This window comes from Octopus sinensis, linkage group LG12 (assembly GCF_006345805.1).
Source record: "Octopus sinensis linkage group LG12, ASM634580v1, whole genome shotgun sequence".
In the NCBI taxonomy this organism is placed as follows: domain Eukaryota; kingdom Metazoa; phylum Mollusca; class Cephalopoda; order Octopoda; family Octopodidae; genus Octopus; species Octopus sinensis.
This window is the reverse complement of record NC_043008.1, coordinates 24,865,179-24,877,713: the sequence shown is the minus strand read 5'-3', so window position 1 is coordinate 24,877,713 and position 12,535 is coordinate 24,865,179.

Sequence of the window (12,535 nt, the reverse complement as noted above, 5' to 3'; positions counted from 1 at the left end):
CTTATTCCATTATATTTCAATGTATAATTATGACTAAGTGTTTCTTATAAGCCATATATTACGACTGAACTTCATCCCCTAACAGCCTTCGCATACCTAGGTATATGCGTGCGCGCCTACGAATCTCTAACTCTCTCTCTCTATTTCTCTTTCTCTCTCTATCTATATCTATTTAGCTAGCTATCTAGTTATCTATTTGCATGTGTGCGTCTGTGTGTATGTGTGTGCTGAGTGTGTGTTTGTGTGTGTGTGTGTGTGGTGTGTGTGTGTGTGTGTGTGTGTGTGTTGTGTGTGTGTGTGTGTGGACGTATGCGCATGTATACGCATATTTTCCTTTTTATCTTACATCTTAAGGTTTATTAGATTTCCATTTCGAATTCTTCATTTTAATTCCATATTTCATTTTAAGTTGTTTCTAATTTTAATTTTATTTCTAAGTTTTTTTTATATCTTTAACTTTATAAGTTTAAATTTTTTTAATACGTTGATATTTTCTTTATTGATTAATTTTTGAATTTTAGTTAAAATTTTTATATTTTATCTTTAAGGTTTTTGGAAGACTGATTAAATTTGGAGGACAGTGGTAAGACATTTTGGGGGATTCTCAGTCTTGATTTATAGTTTCAATTTTTATTTTTATATTTTTATTTTTTAATTCTTTAAAGAATTCTTTAAATGTTTCTTAAAAGTCGTATAAATTTCTAAATAATTTGATTTTAGTTTTAACCTTAATATATTGTTTTTAATCTAACCTTTTAATCCATTCTTTTATTCTTATTCTCATTTTTATTTCTAAGTTTGAGAAACTGTGTTCTTTCTTTCTTTCTCTATTTATTTATTTATTTATTTATTTACTATCAAGCGTTTTTTTTTTTGTCAAAAACCATACTGTAGTTTTCGCCAATATTTTCAAACAAGAGTGGGAGAGTTGTTTCCCTTGAATGATCAAATATCCAGTGGCACGTATTTTGCTCAACTGCGGTATTTTACTTTTTTCAGTGACGAGGCAAGTATGCACTTAACTTACATAAGCTGATGAAGAGCAGCAATCATTGAATTGTTGACACCGAAACTTACAGTCCTGGATGTAAGTTTTCATACCTATCATTTAATTATTTATATATTAGCGCTAGAGGCAGCATTTATACCAAGCAGTAATATTTATCCTCCACATCCTGAGTATTTTGTGGTAGTGACCATGAGAGAAACTGTCATACTGGCCTTTTGATGCAGAATGCACTCTTGGTTTCCTTTGTTTTTTTTTTGTTTTATGCTATCGGAAAGCCTCCAACACCTCCAAAAGAAAAGGGATTTTGTCTTTGTTTACTCTTGTAAATGATGGTTACTTGACCGCTAAAGGCAGCAGTGATTCACCTTCCCATCAGCGATATATAGATTGACAATGCCCAAGTCCCACGATTCAGACTAATAGTCATGCTGAATTTGCTCTCAGCACTTCACCTGCAGCTATCGAAAAGAAAGCCAATGCACTGAGCCAAGGTGTCAAGCATCTCACCACTATCACCATCACCAACTACGACATGGATATAGCCAGTGAATTCACCTACATCGGCTCTACCCCGACTAATAACCTCACCTGAGATCAGCAGGGTAGTTGGACGAGCATCCTCCTTATTTGTCAGGTTGCAGAAGAGAGTCAGGAGAACAGAAAACTGGCAACAAACACCGAGATTGCTGTCTATAAGGCGTGCATCCTCAGCACGCTACTTTAAGGAGCGAGACGCCTCTACTCCAGACAGGAGCAGCGTCTCAATGTCTTCAACCCCTGTAGTAAGAGACGCATTTTGGCTATTATATGGAACCGATCGCATCACCAACACTGAAACCCTCAACCGCGCCAATATGACCAGCATATTCACCCTGCTCCAACAGTGCTGTCTGCCCTGGCTCGGTCATGTATATCGTATGCCGGACGGGAAGATCCCAAAAGGTCTCCTGTATGGAAGATTGGCTACCAATACAAGAGCAAGAGGACGACCTCGTCTTCATTTCAAAGACGTCTACAAGAGTAATATTAAGTCAATAGATTAAATTCTGGAAGTCCTGAGATGAGAGAAGTTTACAAAAAATATACAAGCTGGAGACTAATACTATGCAAGTGGTATGAACGAAGGGAAGAAAAACTGGAGCTGTCCACCGACGAAAAGCGCGCACGAAGAAAAGGGAAAGTCAGTAGTGCCGGTGGAGAGATTCTTCAAATGCAGTCAAATGCAGTGAGAATGTTACTTCCGTGTGGACCACGGTAAACACAGCGGACGATGAACCACTATCGGTAGCTGACACAAATTCTCCCTGCGTAGATCCACGGATGTCGATCTATCTATCTATCTATCTATCTATCTATCTATCTATCTATCTATCTATCTATCTATCTATCTATCTATCTATCTATCTATCTATCTATCTATCTATCTATCTATCTGTCTGTCTGTCTATGTATCAATCTGACTCTCTCATTTTCTTTTTACTCTATCTTTCTCTCTCTCTCTCTCTCTCTCTCTCTCTCTCTCTCTCTTTCTCCATATAAATATATATATATTCATTTCTTTGCCGAATTTCTACCATGTTTACGGCGATTCGTTTTAACGTCTTGATTTTTTATTTTTCATGCAATTTACGCATGCTTGCACGCGTGGTGAACACAGTTAACGTCAAACAGCTGACTGAGTAAAGTTCACTATTCAATGCATGGGATAAGGCCTAAACAAACACATTATCGATTTTTGCACTTAAGAGATGAATTTCGGAACAGAAATAGTGCAGTTCAATTTTCATTCGCCTAAACTTTAAGTGAGGAGATGTGCCGGGAAGTTAAACACACAGATACACAAGTGAGTTTTATATATATATATATATATATATATAAATATTAGATATATATATAATATATATATATATATATATATATATATATATATATATATATATACATATACGTATATATATATAGGTATACATATATGTAAATGTATACATATATATACAAGTATATATATAATACAAATGTATGTATATATATATATATACACATACATACATATATATATATAATGTATATATATGTATGTAATATATATTATAGTATATGTATATATATATTATATATATATATATATATATATATATATATATATATATATATATAAGACTCAACTTGTGTATCTGTGTGTGTGTATGTGTGTTTAACTTCCCAGCACATCTCCTCCTAGCCAACAAATCGTAGAACCACCAAAAATGGGTCACTTAAAGTTTAGGCGAATGAAAATTGAACTGCACCATTTCTGTTCCGAAATTCATCTCGCAAGTGCAAAAATCGATAATGTGTTTGTTTAGGCCTGATCCCATGCATTGAATAGTGAACTTTACTCAGTCAGCTGTTTGACGTGAAATGTGTTCACCTCGCGTGCAAGCATGCGTAAATTGCATGAAAAATAAAAAATCAAGATATAAAAATGAATCGCCGTAAAAATGGTAGAAATTCGGCAAAGAAATGAATTTTCGGGATGTAGCCTGGAGAGTTTTTTCGTATTAATCGTTTGGACTTTGTGAACACATACCAATTGTTTTCATAACATTTTTTACGCTTTGAATTAAATGTGACCATTTTGCGTTGAGTCTGCAGTTTGAATCACTTTAACCAAAGTTTAGCAGGCCGGATTTTTTATCATCACGATACATCGCCAGCGACTCCCTGAAACTCTCCCCTGAAATCCCCGTTGAGAAATTTATATATATAAAACTCAACTTGTATGTCTGTTCACTTGAAGAGAATAACAAGTTGCATAATGCAAAATTTTACTTTTCAAAAATTCCAATTCTAAAGGGTCGAAACAAACCCAAGCAACACCGGTGATACTGCTAGTATATATATAAATTTTGAAAACGGAGAGATCCGATAGATGCAAATTTTTACCTACAATTCTTTCATTTCGCTTCCAATTTAAACTACAAAACATATATAGATATATATTCTTGCATTTCAAAATACATCTGAGTAGAAAAGAGGATTACATTAAGATTTTTCAGAATACTCCAATAGACTATAAATATATAATCATGTTTATTATGTGTGTATGTGTATGTATGTATTCATGCGTGCGCTAAAATCATTACTTTTATTTTTAATTCTATAAAGATAATAATAATAATAATAATAATAATAATAAATAAATAAATAAATAAATAAATAAATAAGCAGTTACAGTATATATGTGTAAATAATATCACGAAGTAATACTTTAAAGGATACAACTAGTATAGCTGCAGAGTATAAAATATACATCCTTAATTATCTCTTACTTAAGTTAAAATTAAAGTGATCAATTATGAAGGAATTACACATGTTTAAGTATTGGAAGATTATAATATATATGCATAAACATTCATATGCACATATAAATATATATATGAGGTCATTTTCTTTACAATTTTACCAACATATCTTCAGGTTCTATTTAAAAATATCGTTAATCTAATTTTACATAATCTTAAAATTAAATGTTAAATTAACAATTAAATTAAACATTAAAATTATAGTTCATAAATTTAAGAATTAAAAATTAAGATTTAAAAATTATAGATTATACATTATAAAGATGAATTAATATACATATATGAAACTTATAAAAATCAAGCATATAATGTCAAATACAAGATGTAAGATATAAAATATACATCAGAATCAAATGACAGTGATTAAATGTGAAAAATAACGTAAAATGTGCAAATATATATCCTCCTATGATGGAACCAAGGGTTGTACCTGATTGATTTGGAAATTCGTTTTTCCCAAATTATTTTAATTCGTATACGTATATCTATCTATCTATATATGTATCTATCTATGTATCTATCTATGTATCTATATATATATATATATATATATATATATATATATATATATATATATATATATATATGTATATATATAATATATATATATATATATATATATATATATATATATATATATATATATATAAGAAATAATTATTTTCGAAATTTTTTCTCTTATGAGGTCTTTCACGCTATCTACCTGACAATTCTTGTTAAGTTTTCCTTATTAAGTAGTTGTCCTTAATTGCTATATATATATATATATATATATATATATATATATATATATATATATATATATATATATATATATATATATTATATATGATATATATATATGTATATATATATATATATATATGTGTATATATGTATGTATACATGTATATATATATATATGTGTGTGTGCATGTATATATGTATATATATATGTATGTGTGTGTATATATATATACACATATATATATATATATATATGCATATGTATACATATATAACGTATTTGTGTGTGTATATATATATATATATATAAATAAATATATATATTACAAATTGAGATAGGGGTTGTGAGTGCAACCCACCATGGGATAATATATATCCAATATACTGCCTGTAAAGCACCCAACAAAGTTAATACATAAATGTTAAGAATTGCGATGCAATTAATTCATTTATTGTATTATATGGGCGAAGGTAACATGTTTTACCACAAATTCATAATACAAAATAAGGAAATGGAGAAATACACCTTAATCAATAATCAACTACCAGACAATACCCATTCACATAATTTATTAACCAACTACATATGAACATCAAGGTCAAACATAATAGTACAGAACAAAACAGTGCACATCAATGAGTAATATGATACAATAAGTACAATATATATAAATAAATAAAAATAAATATGAATATAAATATAAACTATATCTTACTGCTGTTTCAGCCATGTAGATATGAGTATCTCATTATGCTCATATTAGCCAGGTGTGATAAGTTAATATGTGATTAGAAATGAGACACTTACAAATATACCCCCAGGCCTCTTCAGAGAATAAAGTACAATCTAAACATGAATATCAGAGAAGGTACACCCATACAAGTATGAGTACATATACATAATATATAATATACACATTCATATAAGCGTATATACACATGCACCTATATATATATACGTATATACATAATAATATATAATAATATACATACATATATATAATGTTACAGTTAGTCAAATCAATATATTAGAATATTATAATAATATACAAACATACACATATCCATATACAAATGTACATATACAAAGTCAAGAATTCATTATAATTTTAGATCTATATTTTTTCCTTTATTCTAACGTGTCAAAGTACTCGGAACCTATAGGCTGATTGTTGTGATGATGTGCATGGGTTTTATAAGGTCTCTGCATTCTCTGTGAATGTTATTGTGACCACTTGATATTGACCTAGTTCTCCTAACGCCAAATCTGTTTATCAAATAGTAGTACTTGGCATTGTAGTTGTGACAATCCTGTTCCCTACATAAATTCCTTTATATGGAACTCTGACATCACCTTCACTCCATTTCTATAAATAGAAGATCTGTATTGTCTCCTTTCATTTGTTCTTTCCTCTCAGAACCTTACAGTTGTCCGGAACAACTGAATTTTAGTCAGTCATTTGATGGGCTCCACTACTACAAATATTCTTAAAACTTAAATCCACATCTTTGTCTATATATCTACCATCTCTGTAATGTTACCGCTTGATATGAAAATTTTATATTAATGGAAAACCTCTATAAATGGCTGATGAGTGCTCAGCATTTTAAAACTGTTGGAATACTTACAACATTTAATAAAATGATGTAGTGCGAAACGATCGTACCAAATTACCGGAGTTATTCTTGTTGCTTATTTTGATTATAATCATCCCACGGATTTATATGGATAACGCTATACAGAATTCTGGTGCATCTAAATTACATACCATATTCATTTGAATCTAAATTTTTGCTGAACTTATATATATATATATATATATATATATATATATATATATATATATACATATATGTATGTATATAGGCGCAGGAGTGGCTGTGTGGTAAGCAGCTTTCTAACCAACTACATGGTTCCGGATTCAGTCCTACTGCGTGGCATCTTGGGCAAGTGTCTTCTGCTATAGCCCCGGGCCGACCAATGCCTTGTGAGTGGATTTGGTAGACGGAAACTGAAAGAAGCCTGTCGTATATATGTAATATATATAAGTGTGTGTGTATATGTTTGTGTGTCTGTGTTTGTCCCCCTAGCATTGCTTGACAACCGATGCTGGTGTGTTTACGTCCCCGTCACTTAGCGGTTCGGCAAAAGAGACCGATAGAATAAGTACTGGGCTTACAAAGAATAAGTCCCGGGGTCGATTTGCTCGACTAAAGGCGGTGCTCCAGCATGGCCGCAGTCAAATGACTGAAACAAGTAAAAGAGAGAGAGAGTAAAGAGTATATATAAGCAACATGTACGGAAATCCATAGTTTATATACCACTATGCGTGTTCATGCGTATATATGTTCTTTCAAAGTATATAAGACCAAAAATATATGTTCTTTCAAAGTATATAAGACCAAAAATAAAAAATAAAAATGAAAATAAAATATAAAAATAAGAATACAAAAATAATAATATAAAATAAAAGGAGAAGAAAGTAAACATTGCATGAAAGGGAAATATATTTATACTTGAAGATAAATTTATTTCGATTTATTTCACTTTCATGCAATCTATTTTATTTACTTTTTGTCTTTATTTTATTATTGATTTTGTGGAGACGCAATGGCCCAGTGGTTAGGGCAGCGGACTCGCGGTCATAGGATCGCGGTTTCGATTCCCAGACCGGGCGTTGTGAGTGTTTATTGAGCGAAAACACCTAAAAGCTCCACGAGGCTCCGGCAGGGGATGTTGGTGATCCCTGCTGTACTCTTTCACCATAACTTTCTCTCACTCTTACTTCCTATTTCTGTTGTACATGTATTTCAAGAGGCCGGCCTTGTCACTCTCTGTGTTACGCTGAATATCCCCGAGAACTACGTTACGGGTGCACGTGTCTGTGGAGTGCTCAGCCACTTACACGTTAATTTCACGAGCAGGCTGTTCCGTTGATTCGGATCAACCGGAACCCTCATCGTCGTAACCGACGGAGTGCTTCCATCCATTATTGATTTTATTTTTATTTTTGCTTTTATATACTTTAATTTATATATCTTAATAAGTATCCTAGAAGAAGCATATATATGCATGCACATGTATATTGGTGTATAAACTATTGACATTCATACTTGTTGCGCGTACATATATATATATATATATATATATATATATATATATATATATAGTACAAAGTAAGATAGGAGTTATGGAGGTAAACCACTATGGGATATCAGTTATCCAATATACTGCTGGTGAAGCACCCAAATGCCAAATACATAAATGCTTATAATTGCAATGCAATTAATTCATTTATTGTATCGGATGGGCGAAGGTAAAATATTTTGCCATAAATTCATAATACAAATAAGAAAATGGAGGTACAAATTCATTTCAATCATCAACTTACAGATATTACCATTTCATATTATTTATTAACTATATAAATAGGAACATCCAAATCGAACAAAACAATATGCATCAATATGCAAATTAATAATACCATAAGAATAATAGACACACACACACACACACACACACACACACATATATATATATTAACAAAACTGTCCGACGAATGGGAACGTGAAACTCCGAGAAACAGGTTTTGCTGAATTTCTGCTGCTTTTAAATAAAGTATATATATATATATCTATATATATAAAAGGCAGTTTGTCTGTCTGTGTGTGTATCTGTCAGGTTGTACCCTCACCCTGACCACGGCTTTCAACCGATTCTGATGAAACTTGACACACATAGCCCAATGTCATAATTCAAAACTATCGCAGCGAAAATTTTGAAAAGTTCCCCCAGTTCTGAAAAACTCGATAAATTCGACATGGGGTCGAGAATCTAAGCTTATCATATGCAACACATTTTCCATTGTAGTTTTCGCAACTTGCATTCGATTTTCACCAAACTCATGGTGAAGCTTAATGTTACCCTAAGGAACTTAATTCTTACGTTAGTTTTCCATGCAATACCTTACCATCAGAAAAAATCGATAAAATCATTCCATTTTGGGAAATCGCCTTCAAATTCAAGATGACATGTTTTCGACAATATCTTTAACAAATTGGCAGGAATATTTTTTGAAATTCACAGCGATCATCCTGTCTGCTCCAAGGAGCTATATGGCTCTTTTGATTCCAATAGGATACGTTATTACTGGAAAAAATATGTCAATTACATCATATGTGGCACATATAGCAAACCGATTTTTCTGCGATATTTTTTGAAAGTTCACATAGATTTTCCCTACACCGATGTTGGACATCAAGTTTGCATTGAATGTCAAACTAACGACCTTTTGTCAATGCAGTTAACAAGTATTGGGAGAAATCGACAAAATCATATAACTTTGAGGCCGACCATGCGAACCCTACAAAACTGACTTTTGTTAAATAGTTGTCGGATTTCAGGCGATTTAGTCGATTTTTGCCGCTTTTGTCATAAAGGTTACTAGAAATGGCATACGTTTACCTTTTATCTTCAAATTCGAGCAATGTTGGGCTGTAGATGCGTTTGCGGTTGTGTGCGCACGTGCGCGCGTGTCCTTGACACGATGATTGCAGCTCTTCCCATTGGCTCCCCAAACGGTGAACAATACTCTCAATTAAACACCCTTTGGCCAATCACATGCACTGACACACTCAGTTGTGTGCGTATAGTTTGTGACTCCCACTTCTTCTCTCGGTTCACACCCGCTCGCTTCACACGTTGGCCTTCTTCTGCTAATCGCTGCTGCAGCCGCAAGTTATTCGAATACTTTTTTGTTTAAACTTTCTTTATAACTACCACCCCAAACGTTTTACCTGAAATTTTTGACGAACCCTAAGGGTCCTCGTACGCTACTTGCAAACTCTTGGTTTATTATAAGCCGCTTTTGTCGTGTGCACTAAAAAACCTTTCCCATTCGTTTGTTCAGTTTGGTCACTTTTCGCTTTTTCGTTGTTGTCACTCACATTGCTGTCCGCTTTTTTTCCGTTTTTGTACATTTTTATACATTTTGAGATACTCACCCCGCGTGCTCCTTTTTATTACAACTTTGCCAAACACATTGATATCCACCAAAATGCCACCCAAGAAGAGAAGGACCCTCCTCAGCCCTCGGACGGCCAAGGCATCGGCTGCTAGGGCTAGAAGGGCACGCGAGACCCACGAGGAAACCGCCTTGCGCCTCTCGCAAAAGCTTCCCGTTCTGCCGCTGCTCAGGCATCTGAAACTACTAGCGACCGTTCTACCCGACTTGCAAGGGCCGCAGCGTACAGATCTTCCCTCCGCTCGAGGTTGACGAAAGAGCAACAGTCCAGCCAAAACATGCGGGCTTCTTCCTGTGCTTCCATCCGCAGAGCTCGCGAGAACCACGAACAAAGGACAATTCGGAAAGCGGCTAACGCCGCTAGCACCGCCAGGACACGATCTGTCAAAACCCTACAACAGAAGAGAACTCACTAAGCTGCTGACGTCGCAAACACAGCCATGGTTCGATCTGCCGAAACTCCAGACCAACGAACTATTCGGACATCCAGATATGCCATTAACACTGCTTCTGCTAGGGCTTCAGAGAGTGCTGAGGCGAGAGCAGAAAGGCTTTCAAGGGATGCCACTGTTACCGCTGTCGCACGCGCACTCAATCTGCTGAGGCACGGCGCACTCGACTTGAGAGTATCAACCAACGTCAGGATATCATTCGGGGGTGCGGGTCGAAAGGGCCAGCATATTCAACCTTATCACCTCTGCCTGTCAAACTCCCAACCCATGCGTTCCCGTCGCGACACTGATCCCGCATAACTGGGTTGGGTGTGCGACACTGATCCCGCATAACTGGGTTGGGTGTGCTAAACAAAACCAGAAAACGCACTTTAACTGTCATAGATGTTCTTCATGCATGCAAGGGAACGGTGACTTGAATGCCTTAATGCCTTTTAGGCTACATTTTACAAAATAACCGGTTCAATGAGTACGAAAAAGGGTAAAAAGGTAAAGGGCATTGCTTATCGACAAAGTTTCTTACATTCCCGGGCTATGCTGCTAGTATATATATATATATATAATATATATATATATATATATATATATATATATATATATATATATATATATATATATATATATATATATATATATATATATATATATATATATTTAAACACATAAAAGACGACCATAATAGAACATCTAACTCACTAGAAAGAGCAGTTAAACTCCAAACCACTAATAGTTGTAATTCTGAAAGGGAAAGAGAAATAAAAACGTTTACCCTATCTTTCCAGGACTATGCATAATTTCAGCAATCTTTTGTAAATAAAATAAAATTATTTTACTTTACAATTGGCGTTGTCATCTTCAGCGGATGCCAAGGCTAACATATAGGCACAAGGCGATAAGAACCATGCCTCGAGTCTATATGCTGTAACTTTTCAAAATCCACCACACACGCCCGGTTTTTCAGCAGTAAATATAACTGCCGATTTTCTTTCAAAATTAGCCAAAAAGTCCTTTTATTAATAAAGTAATAAATCTTAGGGTAGCAAAAAAAAATTTAGAAAAATTCTCCTCTACCTCTCGTCTAGCGAGAAGGAAAAAGTAGTCAATAAACTATATAATATACATCTAAACACATAAGAGACGACCATAATAGGAGATCTAACTCACTAGAAAGAGCAGTTAAACTCCAGTTAGTGGTTTGGAGTTTAACTGCTCTTTCTAGTGAGTCAGATGTCCTATTATGGTCGTATCTTATGTGTTTAAATGTAATTTATATAGACTATTTTTTCCTTCTCGCTAGACCACTGGTAGCGAATTTTTCTAAAAATGTTTTGCTACCCTAAAATTTATTAATTAATGATAAAAGGATATACATATATGTTTATATATATATATATATATATATATATATTATATATATATATATTATATATATATATATATATATACATACACTTCCCCGCACACGTATACAAACATGAGCAAAAGTTTTATTTGAATTTTATTTTATGAACATAAATTTTATTTTTATTTTATTTTATTCATTAGGTATTTTCACTCTTATATAGTGTAAATCATTATTTTATTATTATTATTATTGTTGCTGTTGTTGTTCTATTAATATACAAATGCATATACAAACATAATAAACCTGCTTATATATTCTTAGTTTAGTAGAGTATTCCAACAGGTCTTAATGTAATCCTTGTATTGTCCTTTTTCATGCCCTGATGATTTTCTATCTAAGGTAATTTGAAATGCAACATTATATATTTATATATATTTCTTTACTACCCACAAGGGGCTAAACATAGAGGGGACAGGCAAGGACAGCCAAAGGAATTAAGTGGATTACATCGCCCCCAGTGTGAAACTGGTATTTTATTTATCGACCCCGAAAGGATGAAAAGCAAAGTCGACCTCGGCGGAATTTGAACTCAGAACGTAACGACAGACGAAATACCACTAAGCATTTCGCCCGGC